The sequence below is a fragment of the Lithobates pipiens genome, unplaced genomic scaffold (assembly GCF_037356315.1).
Source record: "Lithobates pipiens isolate NorthernLeopardFrog02 unplaced genomic scaffold, aLitPip1_a1.2 Scaffold_18, whole genome shotgun sequence".
Taxonomy (NCBI): domain Eukaryota; kingdom Metazoa; phylum Chordata; class Amphibia; order Anura; family Ranidae; genus Lithobates; species Lithobates pipiens.
The window spans coordinates 479,695,731-479,708,606 of NW_027507758.1; the positions used below are offsets into that span (position 1 = coordinate 479,695,731).

Here is a 12,876-nt window from a genome sequence, read left to right on the forward strand (position 1 = left end):
TACTTTGTTCCAGGTGAACCTAAGCAACCACTCTGTTAGGAACAACAGGCACATGAGAAGCGAAAGAATCAAACACGCACTGGCCTAATTCATGGGAAAGTCATATAATCAAAGGTAGGGTTATCCCTGTTAAGGATACAACAATTGCCGAAACCCGGGATCGAACGAGGGACCTTTAGATCTTCAGTCTAACGCTCTCCCAACTGAGCTATTTCGGCACTTTAGAAAGGGTTTGTCCAGGAGACACGTGGCACCGTGCGTCGACTCGAAGGGGTCATTGAGCCCTTAAAGGAGGTTTATAGTCACAGCATCCACTTTTCTTTGATAACATCAGCATTGTACCCACAGTAAAAACAATAGTTATTTTTGACAAGCTCGGTTCAAAAATCTCCTTTCATGTTGTGATTGATGCCTGTCTGCTGGCCATCTATTTCCACAACTTCCTAGATTTCCAGCATAGTTTTCAGTTTCTCCCCTGATTTTTACTTTCCGTTTCTATGGACTACACATCAAAAAAGTCATTTTTCTTTCAAATGCGGCTAGGTCTTGTTCCCACGGCTTTCATTGGTATATTGCAGGTGAGCACAGCAAAAATGAAACATGCTGGACTTTTCTTCCCAAGGCTCTGCAGAACTATGCGTTGGTGTACAAATGTCCTATGAAGAAGAAGGGATATTTTGACTTGTCCTTGCACATTGGCTGAGAAAAGCATAAACTGCGGGATGTTGCACAATTGCGTTTCTGCTGAGCCCCAGACCTTAGTCTGCTCTAAACAACTTTCACAAACTCCTGCTTGGTCTTCCTTTTCTTGTCAGAAAGCGGTACACCAAAAGGAGCAGATACAGTTGCCGAAACCCAGGATCGAACCAGGGACCTTTAGATCTTCAGTCTAACGCTCTCCCAACTGAGCTATTTCGGCCTTTTCTGCCTTATCTTGATGACAATTCTGGGGTACCATGTGCTGGTGTGAAGGAATGACAATGACGAGTGACATTTTTATGTCTATGCATTTAGCCGGAAAGGAAAACAGGCAGCAAGATACTTTACTTTGTTCCAGGTGAAACTAAGCAACCACTCTGTTAGGAACAACAGGCACATGAGAAGCGAAAGAATCAAACACGCACTGGCCTAATTCATGGGAAAGTCATATAATCAAAGGTAGGGTTATCCCTGTTAAGGATACAACAATTGCCGAAACCCGGGATCGAACCAGGGACCTTTAGATCTTCAGTCTAACGCTCTCCCAACTGAGCTATTTCGGCACTTTAGAAAGGGTTTGTCCAGGAGACACGTGGCACCGTGCGTCGACTCGAAGGGGTCATTGAGCCCTTAAAGGAGGTTTATAGTCACAGCATCCACTTTTCTTTGATAACATCAGCATTGTACCCACAGTAAAAACAATAGTTATTTTTGACAAGCTCGGTTCAAAAATCTCCTTTCATGTTGTGATTGATGCCTGTCTGCTGGCCATCTATTTCCACAACTTCCTAGATTTCCAGCATAGTTTTCAGTTTCTCCCCTGATTTTTACTTTCCGTTTCTATGGACTACACATCAAAAAAGTCATTTTTCTTTCAAATGCGGCTAGGTCTTGTTCCCACGGCTTTCATTGGTATATTGCAGGTGAGCACAGCAAAAATGAAACATGCTGGACTTTTCTTCCCAAGGCTCTGCAGAACTATGCGTTGGTGTACAAATGTCCTATGAAGAAGAAGGGATATTTTGACTTGTCCTTGCACATTGGCTGAGAAAAGCATAAACTGCGGGATGTTGCACAATTGCGTTTCTGCTGAGCCCCAGACCTTAGTCTGCTCTAAACAACTTTCTCAAACTCCTGCTTGGTCTTCCTTTTCTTGTCAGAAAGCGGTACACCAAAAGGAGCAGGTACAGTTGCCAAAACCCGGGATCGAACCAGGGACCTTTAGATCTTCAGTCTAACGCTCTCCCAACTGAGCTATTTTGGCCTTTTCTGCCTAATCTTGATGACAATTCTGGGGTACCATGTGCTGGTGTGAAGGTATGACAAAGACGACTGACATTTTTATGTCTATGCATTTAGCCGGAAAGGAAAACAGGCAGCAAGATACTTTACTTTGTTCCAGGTGAACCTAAGCAACCACTCTGTTAGGAACAACAGGCACATGAGAAGCGAAAGAATCAAACACGCACTGGCCTAATTCATGGGAAAGTCATATAATCAAAGGTAGGGTTATCCCTGTTAAGGATACAACAATTGCCGAAACCCGGGATCGAACCAGGGACCTTTAGATCTTCAGTCTAACGCTCTCCCAACTGAGCTATTTCGGCACTTTAGAAAGGGTTTGTCCAGGAGACACGTGGCACCGTGCGTCGACTCGAAGGGGTCATTGAGCCCTTAAAGGAGGTTTATAGTCACAGCATCCACTTTTCTTTGATAACATCAGCATTGTACCCACAGTAAAAACAATAGTTATTTTTGACAAGCTCGGTTCAAAAATCTCCTTTCATGTTGTGATTGATGCCTGTCTGCTGGCCATCTATTTCCACAACTTCCTAGATTTCCAGCATAGTTTTCAGTTTCTCCCCTGATTTTTACTTTCCGTTTCTATGGACTACACATCAAAAAAGTCATTTTTCTTTCAAATGCGGCTAGGTCTTGTTCCCACGGCTTTCATTGGTATATTGCAGGTGAGCACAGCAAAAATGAAACATGCTGGACTTTTCTTCCCAAGGCTCTGCAGAACTATGCGTTGGTGTACAAATGTCCTATGAAGAAGAAGGGATATTTTGACTTGTCCTTGCACATTGGCTGAGAAAAGCATAAACTGCGGGATGTTGCACAATTGCGTTTCTGCTGAGCCCCAGACCTTAGTCTGCTCTAAACAACTTTCACAAACTCCTGCTTGGTCTTCCTTTTCTTGTCAGAAAGCGGTACACCAAAAGGAGCAGATACAGTTGCCGAAACCCGGGATCGAACCAGGGACCTTTAGATCTTCAGTCTAACGCTCTCCCAACTGAGCTATTTCGGCCTTTTCTGCCTTATCTTGATGACAATTCTGGGGTACCATGTGCTGGTGTGAAGGAATGACAATGACGAGTGACATTTTTATGTCTATGCATTTAGCCGGAAAGGAAAACAGGCAGCAAGATACTTTACTTTGTTCCAGGTGAAACTAAGCAACCACTCTGTTAGGAACAACAGGCACATGAGAAGCGAAAGAATCAAACACGCACTGGCCTAATTCATGGGAAAGTCATATAATCAAAGGTAGGGTTATCCCTGTTAAGGATACAACAATTGCCGAAACCCGGGATCGAACCAGGGACCTTTAGATCTTCAGTCATAACGCTCTCCCAACTGAGCTATTTCGGCACTTTACAAAGGGTTTGTCCAGGAGACACGTGGCACCGTGCGTCGACTCGAAGGGGTCATTGAGCCCTTAAAGGAGGTTTATAGTCACAGCATCCACTTTTCTTTGATAACATCAGCATTGTACCCACAGTAAAAACAATAGTTATTTTTGACAAGCTCGGTTCAAAAATCTCCTTTCATGTTGTGATTGATGCCTGTCTGCTGGCCATCTATTTCCACAACTTCCTAGATTTCCAGCATAGTTTTCAGTTTCTCCCCTGATTTTTACTTTCCGTTTCTATGGACTACACATCAAAAAAGTCATTTTTCTTTCAAATGCGGCTAGGTCTTGTTCCCACGGCTTTCATTGGTATATTGCAGGTGAGCACAGCAAAAATGAAACATGCTGGACTTTTCTTCCCAAGGCTCTGCAGAACTATGCGTTGGTGTACAAATGTCCTATGAAGAAGAAGGGATATTTTGACTTGTCCTTGCACATTGGCTGAGAAAAGCATAAACTGCGGGATGTTGCACAATTGCGTTTCTGCTGAGCCCCAGACCTTAGTCTGCTCTAAACAACTTTCACAAACTCCTGCTTGGTCTTCCTTTTCTTGTCAGAAAGCGGTACACCAAAAGGAGCAGGTACAGTTGCCGAAACCCGGGATCGAACCAGGGACCTTTAGATCTTCAGTCTAACGCTCTCCCAACTGAGCTATTTCGGCCTTTTTTGCCTAATCTTGATGACAATTCTGGGGTACCATGTGCTGGTGTGAAGGAATGACAATGACGAGTGACATTTTTATGTCTATGCATTTAGCCGGAAAGGAAAACAGGCAGCAAGATACTTTACTTTGTTCCAGGTGAAACTAAGCAACCACTCTGTTAGGAACAACAGGCACATGAGAAGCGAAAGAATCAAACACGCACTGGCCTAATTCATGGGAAAGTCATATAATCAAAGGTAGGGTTATCCCTGTTAAGGATACAACAATTGCCGAAACCCGGGATCGAACCAGGGACCTTTAGATCTTCAGTCTAACGCTCTCCCAACTGAGCTATTTCGGCACTTTAGAAAGGGTTTGTCCAGGAGACACGTGGCACCGTGCGTCGACTCGAAGGGGTCATTGAGCCCTTAAAGGAGGTTTATAGTCACAGCATCCACTTTTCTTTGATAACATCAGCATTGTACCCACAGTAAAAACAATAGTTATTTTTGACAAGCTCGGTTCAAAAATCTCCTTTCATGTTGTGATTGATGCCTGTCTGCTGGCCATCTATTTCCACAACTTCCTAGATTTCCAGCATAGTTTTCAGTTTCTCCCCTGATTTTTACTTTCCGTTTCTATGGACTACACATCAAAAAAGTCATTTTTCTTTCAAATGCGGCTAGGTCTTGTTCCCACGGCTTTCATTGGTATATTGCAGGTGAGCACAGCAAAAATGAAACATGCTGGACTTTTCTTCCCAAGGCTCTGCAGAACTATGCGTTGGTGTACAAATGTCCTATGAAGAAGAAGGGATATTTTGACTTGTCCTTGCACATTGGCTGAGAAAAGCATAAACTGCGGGATGTTGCACAATTGCGTTTCTGCTGAGCCCCAGACCTTAGTCTGCTCTAAACAACTTTCTCAAACTCCTGCTTGGTCTTCCTTTTCTTGTCAGAAAGCGGTACACCAAAAGGAGCAGGTACAGTTGCCAAAACCCGGGATCGAACCAGGGACCTTTAGATCTTCAGTCTAACGCTCTCCCAACTGAGCTATTTTGGCCTTTTCTGCCTAATCTTGATGACAATTCTGGGGTACCATGTGCTGGTGTGAAGGTATGACAAAGACGACTGACATTTTTATGTCTATGCATTTAGCCGGAAAGGAAAACAGGCAGCAAGATACTTTACTTTGTTCCAGGTGAAACTAAGCAACCACCCTGTTAGGACAACAGGCACATGAGAAGCGAAAGAATCAAACACGCACTGGCCTAATTCATGGGAAAGTCATATAATCAAAGGTAGGGTTATCCCTGTTAAGGATACAACAATTGCCGAAACCCGGGATCGAACCAGGGACCTTTAGATCTTCAGTCTAACGCTCTCCCAACTGAGCTATTTCGGCACTTTAGAAAGGGTTTGTCCAGGAGACACGTGGCACCGTGCGTCGACTCGAAGGGGTCATTGAGCCCTTAAAGGAGGTTTATAGTCACAGCATCCACTTTTCTTTGATAACATCAGCATTGTACCCACAGTAAAAACAATAGTTATTTTTGACAAGCTCGGTTCAAAAATCTCCTTTCATGTTGTGATTGATGCCTGTCTGCTGGCCATCTATTTCCACAACTTCCTAGATTTCCAGCATAGTTTTCAGTTTCTCCCCTGATTTTTACTTTCCGTTTCTATGGACTACACATCAAAAAAGTCATTTTTCTTTCAAATGCGGCTAGGTCTTGTTCCCACGGCTTTCATTGGTATATTGCAGGTGAGCACAGCAAAAATGAAACATGCTGGACTTTTCTTCCCAAGGCTCTGCAGAACTATGCGTTGGTGTACAAATGTCCTATGAAGAAGAAGGGATATTTTGACTTGTCCTTGCACATTGGCTGAGAAAAGTATAAACTGCGGGATGTTGCACAATTGCGTTTCTGCTGAGCCCCAGACCTTAGTCTGCTCTAAACAACTTTCTCAAACTCCTGCTTGGTCTTCCTTTTCTTGTCAGAAAGCGGTACACCAAAAGGAGCAGGTACAGTTGCCGAAACCCGGGATCGAACCAGGGACCTTTAGATCTTCAGTCTAACGCTCTCCCAACTGAGCTATTTCGGCCTTTTCTGCCTAATCTTGATGACAATTCTGGGGTACCATGTGCTGGTGTGAAGGAATGACAATGACGAGTGACATTTTTATGTCTATGCATTTAGCCGGAAAGGAAAACAGGCAGCAAGATACTTTACTTTGTTCCAGGTGAACCTAAGCAACCACTCTGTTAGGAACAACAGGCACATGAGAAGCGAAAGAATCAAACACGCACTGGCCTAATTCATGGGAAAGTCATATAATCAAAGGTAGGGTTATCCCTGTTAAGGATACAACAATTGCCGAAACCCGGGATCGAACCAGGGACCTTTAGATCTTCAGTCTAACGCTCTCCCAACTGAGCTATTTCGGCACTTTAGAAAGGGTTTGTCCAGGAGACACGTGGCACCGTGCGTCGACTCGAAGGGGTCATTGAGCCCTTAAAGGAGGTTTATAGTCACAGCATCCACTTTTCTTTGATAACATCAGCATTGTACCCACAGTAAAAACAATAGTTATTTTTGACAAGCTCGGTTCAAAAATCTCCTTTCATGTTGTGATTGATGCCTGTCTGCTGGCCATCTATTTCCACAACTTCCTAGATTTCCAGCATAGTTTTCAGTTTCTCCCCTGATTTTTACTTTCCGTTTCTATGGACTACACATCAAAAAAGTCATTTTTCTTTCAAATGCGGCTAGGTCTTGTTCCCACGGCTTTCATTGGTATATTGCAGGTGAGCACAGCAAAAATGAAACATGCTGGACTTTTCTTCCCAAGGCTCTGCAGAACTATGCGTTGGTGTACAAATGTCCTATGAAGAAGAAGGGATATTTTGACTTGTCCTTGCACATTGGCTGAGAAAAGCATAAACTGCGGGATGTTGCACAATTGCGTTTCTGCTGAGCCCCAGACCTTAGTCTGCTCTAAACAACTTTCACAAACTCCTGCTTGGTCTTCCTTTTCTTGTCAGAAAGCGGTACACCAAAAGGAGCAGGTACAGTTGCCGAAACCCGGGATCGAACCAGGGACCTTTAGATCTTCAGTCTAACGCTCTCCCAACTGAGCTATTTCGGCCTTTTTTGCCTAATCTTGATGACAATTCTGGGGTACCATGTGCTGGTGTGAAGGAATGACAATGACGAGTGACATTTTTATGTCTATGCATTTAGCCGGAAAGGAAAACAGGCAGCAAGATACTTTACTTTGTTCCAGGTGAAACTAAGCAACCACTCTGTTAGGAACAACAGGCACATGAGAAGCGAAAGAATCAAACACGCACTGGCCTAATTCATGGGAAAGTCATATAATCAAAGGTAGGGTTATCCCTGTTAAGGATACAACAATTGCCGAAACCCGGGATCGAACCAGGGACCTTTAGATCTTCAGTCTAACGCTCTCCCAACTGAGCTATTTCGGCACTTTAGAAAGGGTTTGTCCAGGAGACACGTGGCACCGTGCGTCGACTCGAAGGGGTCATTGAGCCCTTAAAGGAGGTTTATAGTCACAGCATCCACTTTTCTTTGATAACATCAGCATTGTACCCACAGTAAAAACAATAGTTATTTTTGACAAGCTCGGTTCAAAAATCTCCTTTCATGTTGTGATTGATGCCTGTCTGCTGGCCATCTATTTCCACAACTTCCTAGATTTCCAGCATAGTTTTCAGTTTCTCCCCTGATTTTTACTTTCCGTTTCTATGGACTACACATCAAAAAAGTCATTTTTCTTTCAAATGCGGCTAGGTCTTGTTCCCACGGCTTTCATTGGTATATTGCAGGTGAGCACAGCAAAAATGAAACATGCTGGACTTTTCTTCCCAAGGCTCTGCAGAACTATGCGTTGGTGTACAAATGTCCTATGAAGAAGAAGGGATATTTTGACTTGTCCTTGCACATTGGCTGAGAAAAGCATAAACTGCGGGATGTTGCACAATTGCGTTTCTGCTGAGCCCCAGACCTTAGTCTGCTCTAAACAACTTTCTCAAACTCCTGCTTGGTCTTCCTTTTCTTGTCAGAAAGCGGTACCCCAAAAGGAGCAGGTACAGTTGCCGAAACCCGGGATCGAACCAGGGAAATTTAGATCTTCAGTCTAACGCTCTCCCAACTGAGCTATTTCGGCCTTTTCTGCCTAATCTTGATGACAATTCTGGGGTACCATGTGCTGGTGTGAAGGAATGACAAAGACGAGTGACATTTTTATGTCTATGCATTTAGCCGGAAAGGAAAACAGGCAGCAAGATACTTTACTTTGTTCCAGGTGAAACTAAGCAACCACTCTGTTAGGAACAACAGGCACATGAGAAGCGAAAGAATCAAACACGCACTGGCCTAATTCATGGGAAAGTCATATAATCAAAGGTAGGGTTATCCCTGTTAAGGATACAACAATTGCCGAAACCCGGGATCAAACCAGGGACCTTTAGATCTTCAGTCTAACGCTCTCCCAACTGAGCTATTTCGGCACTTTAGAAAGGGTTTGTCCAGGAGACACGTGGCACCGTGCGTCGACTCGAAGGGGTCATTGAGCCCTTAAAGGAGGTTTATAGTCACAGCATCCACTTTTCTTTGATAACATCAGCATTGTACCCACAGTAAAAACAATAGTTATTTTTGACAAGCTCGGTTCAAAAATCTCCTTTCATGTTGTGATTGATGCCTGTCTGCTGGCCATCTATTTCCACAACTTCCTAGATTTCCAGCATAGTTTTCAGTTTCTCCCCTGATTTTTACTTTCCGTTTCTATGGACTACACATCAAAAAAGTCATTTTTCTTTCAAATGCGGCTAGGTCTTGTTCCCACGGCTTTCATTGGTATATTGCAGGTGAGCACAGCAAAAATGAAACATGCTGGACTTTTCTTCCCAAGGCTCTGCAGAACTATGCGTTGGTGTACAAATGTCCTATGAAGAAGAAGGGATATTTTGACTTGTCCTTGCACATTGGCTGAGAAAAGCATAAACTGCGGGATGTTGCACAATTGCGTTTCTGCTGAGCCCCAGACCTTAGTCTGCTCTAAACAACTTTCTCAAACTCCTGCTTGGTCTTCCTTTTCTTGTCAGAAAGCGGTACACCAAAAGGAGCAGGTACAGTTGCCGAAACCCGGGATCGAACCAGGGACCTTTAGATCTTCAGTCTAACGCTCTCCCAACTGAGCTATTTCGGCCTTTTCTGCCTAATCTTGATGACAATTCTGGGGTACCATGTGCTGGTGTGAAGGAATGACAATGACAAGTGACATTTTTATGTCTATGCATTTAGCCGGAAAGGAAAACAGGCAGCAAGATACTTTACTTTGTTCCAGGTGAAACTAAGCAACCACTCTGTTAGGAACAACAGGCACATGAGAAGCGAAAGAATCAAACACGCACTGGCCTAATTCATGGGAAAGTCATATAATCAAAGGTAGGGTTATCCCTGTTAAGGATACAACAATTGCCGAAACCCGGAATCGAACCAGGGACCTTTAGATCTTCAGTCTAACGCTCTCACAACTGAGCTATTTCGGCACTTTAGAAAGGGTTTGTCCAGGAGACACGTGGCACCGTGCGTCGACTCGAAGGGGTCATTGAGCCCTTAAAGGAGGTTTATAGTCACAGCATCCACTTTTCTTTGATAACATCAGCATTGTACCCACAGTAAAAACAATAGTTATTTTTGACAAGCTCGGTTCAAAAATCTCCTTTCATGTTGTGATTGATGCCTGTCTGCTGGCCATCTATTTCCACAACTTCCTAGATTTCCAGCATAGTTTTCAGTTTCTCCCCTGATTTTTACTTTCCGTTTCTATGGACTACACATCAAAAAAGTCATTTTTCTTTCAAATGCGGCTAGGTCTTGTTCCCACGGCTTTCATTGGTATATTGCAGGTGAGCACAGCAAAAATGAAACATGCTGGACTTTTCTTCCCAAGGCTCTGCAGAACTATGCGTTGGTGTACAAATGTCCTATGAAGAAGAAGGGATATTTTGACTTGTCCTTGCACATTGGCTGAGAAAAGCATAAACTGCGGGATGTTGCACAATTGCGTTTCTGCTGAGCCCCAGACCTTAGTCTGCTCTAAACAACTTTCTCAAACTCCTGCTTGGTCTTCCTTTTCTTGTCAGAAAGCGGTACACCAAAAGGAGCAGGTACAGTTGCCGAAACCCGGGATCGAACCAGGGACCTTTAGATCTTCAGTCTAACGCTCTCCCAACTGAGCTATTTCGGCCTTTTCTGCCTAATCTTGATGACAATTCTGGGGTACCATGTGCTGGTGTGAAGGAATGACAAAGACGAGTGACATTTTTATGTCTATGCATTTAGCCGGAAAGGAAAACAGGCAGCAAGATACTTTACTTTGTTCCAGGTGAAACTAAGCAACCACTCTGTTAGGAACAACAGGCACATGAGAAGCGAAAGAATCAAACACGCACTGGCCTAATTCATGGGAAAGTCATATAATCAAAGGTAGGGTTATCCCTGTTAAGGATACAACAATTGCCGAAACCCGGAATCGAACCAGGGACCTTTAGATCTTCAGTCTAACGCTCTCCCAACTGAGCTATTTCGGCACTTTAGAAAGGGTTTGTCCAGGAGACACGTGGCACCGTGCGTCGACTCGAAGGGGTCATTGAGCCCTTAAAGGAGGTTTATAGTCACAGCATCCACTTTTCTTTGATAACATCAGCATTGTACCCACAGTAAAAACAATAGTTATTTTTGACAAGCTCGGTTCAAAAATCTCCTTTCATGTTGTGATTGATGCCTGTCTGCTGGCCATCTATTTCCACAACTTCCTAGATTTCCAGCATAGTTTTCAGTTTCTCCCCTGATTTTTACTTTCCGTTTCTATGGACTACACATCAAAAAAGTCATTTTTCTTTCAAATGCGGCTAGGTCTTGTTCCCACGGCTTTCATTGGTATATTGCAGGTGAGCACAGCAAAAATGAAACATGCTGGACTTTTCTTCCCAAGGCTCTGCAGAACTATGCGTTGGTGTACAAATGTCCTATGAAGAAGAAGGGATATTTTGACTTGTCCTTGCACATTGGCTGAGAAAAGCATAAACTGCGGGATGTTGCACAATTGCGTTTCTGCTGAGCCCCAGACCTTAGTCTGCTCTAAACAACTTTCTCAAACTCCTGCTTGGTCTTCCTTTTCTTGTCAGAAAGCGGTACACCAAAAGGAGCAGGTACAGTTGCCGAAACCCGGGATCGAACCAGGGACCTTTAGATCTTCAGTCTAACGCTCTCCCAACTGAGCTATTTCGGCCTTTTCTGCCTAATCTTGATGACAATTCTGGGGTACCATGTGCTGGTGTGAAGGAATGACAAAGACGAGTGACATTTTTATGTCTATGCATTTAGCCGGAAAGGAAAACAGGCAGCAAGATACTTTACTTTGTTCCAGGTGAAACTAAGCAACCACTCTGTTAGGAACAACAGGCACATGAGAAGCGAAAGAATCAAACACGCACTGGCCTAATTCATGGGAAAGTCATATAATCAAAGGTAGGGTTATCCCTGTTAAGGATACAACAATTGCCGAAACCCGGAATCGAACCAGGGACCTTTAGATCTTCAGTCTAACGCTCTCCCAACTGAGCTATTTCGGCACTTTAGAAAGGGTTTGTCCAGGAGACACGTGGCACCGTGCGTCGACTCGAAGGGGTCATTGAGCCCTTAAAGGAGGTTTATAGTCACAGCATCCACTTTTCTTTGATAACATCAGCATTGTACCCACAGTAAAAACAATAGTTATTTTTGACAAGCTCGGTTCAAAAATCTCCTTTCATGTTGTGATTGATGCCTGTCTGCTGGCCATCTATTTCCACAACTTCCTAGATTTCCAGCATAGTTTTCAGTTTCTCCCCTGATTTTTACTTTCCGTTTCTATGGACTACACATCAAAAAAGTCATTTTTCTTTCAAATGCGGCTAGGTCTTGTTCCCACGGCTTTCATTGGTATATTGCAGGTGAGCACAGCAAAAATGAAACATGCTGGACTTTTCTTCCCAAGGCTCTGCAGAACTATGCGTTGGTGTACAAATGTCCTATGAAGAAGAAGGGATATTTTGACTTGTCCTTGCACATTGGCTGAGAAAAGCATAAACTGCGGGATGTTGCACAATTGCATTTCTGCTGAGCCCCAGACCTTAGTCTGCTCTAAACAACTTTCTCAAACTCCTGCTTGGTCTTCCTTTTCTTGTCAGAAAGCGGTACACCAAAAGGAGCAGGTACAGTTGCCGAAACCTGGGATCGAACCAGGGACCTTTAGATCTTCAGTCTAACGCTCTCCCAACTGAGCTATTTCGGCCTTTTCTGCCTAATCTTGATGACAATTCTGGGGTACCATGTGCTGGTGTGAAGGAATGACAATGACGAGTGACATTTTTATGTCTATGCATTTAGCCGGAAAGGAAAACAGGCAGCAAGATACTTTACTTTGTTCCAGGTGAAACTAAGCAACCACTCTGTTAGGAACAACAGGCACATGAGAAGCGAAAGAATCAAACACGCACTGGCCTAATTCATGGGAAAGTCATATAATCAAAGGTAGGGTTATCCCTGTTAAGGATACAACAATTGCCAAAACCCAGGATCGAACCAGGGACCTTTAGATCTTCAGTCTAACGCTCTCCCAACTGAGCTATTTCGGCACTTTAGAAAGGGTTTGGCCAGGAGACACGTGGCACCGTGCGTCGACTCGAAGGGGTCATTGAGCCCTTAAAGGAGGTTTATAGTCACAGCATCCACTTTTCTTTGATAACATCAGCATTGTACCCACAG

General features: G+C 43.8%; 2 non-coding genes across 2 annotated transcripts; both read right to left on the minus strand.

Annotated features, from left to right (window-relative positions):
* Positions 1-10,585: 10,585 nt before the first annotated feature.
* TRNAF-GAA (transfer RNA phenylalanine (anticodon GAA)) lies at positions 10,586-10,658 on the minus strand. The gene has a single exon. It is a non-coding gene; the product is annotated as a tRNA-Phe (tRNA).
* A 971-nt stretch (positions 10,659-11,629) lies between these two features.
* On the minus strand, positions 11,630-11,702 carry TRNAF-GAA (transfer RNA phenylalanine (anticodon GAA)). The gene has a single exon. It is a non-coding gene; the product is annotated as a tRNA-Phe (tRNA).
* Positions 11,703-12,876: the final 1,174 nt, after the last annotated feature.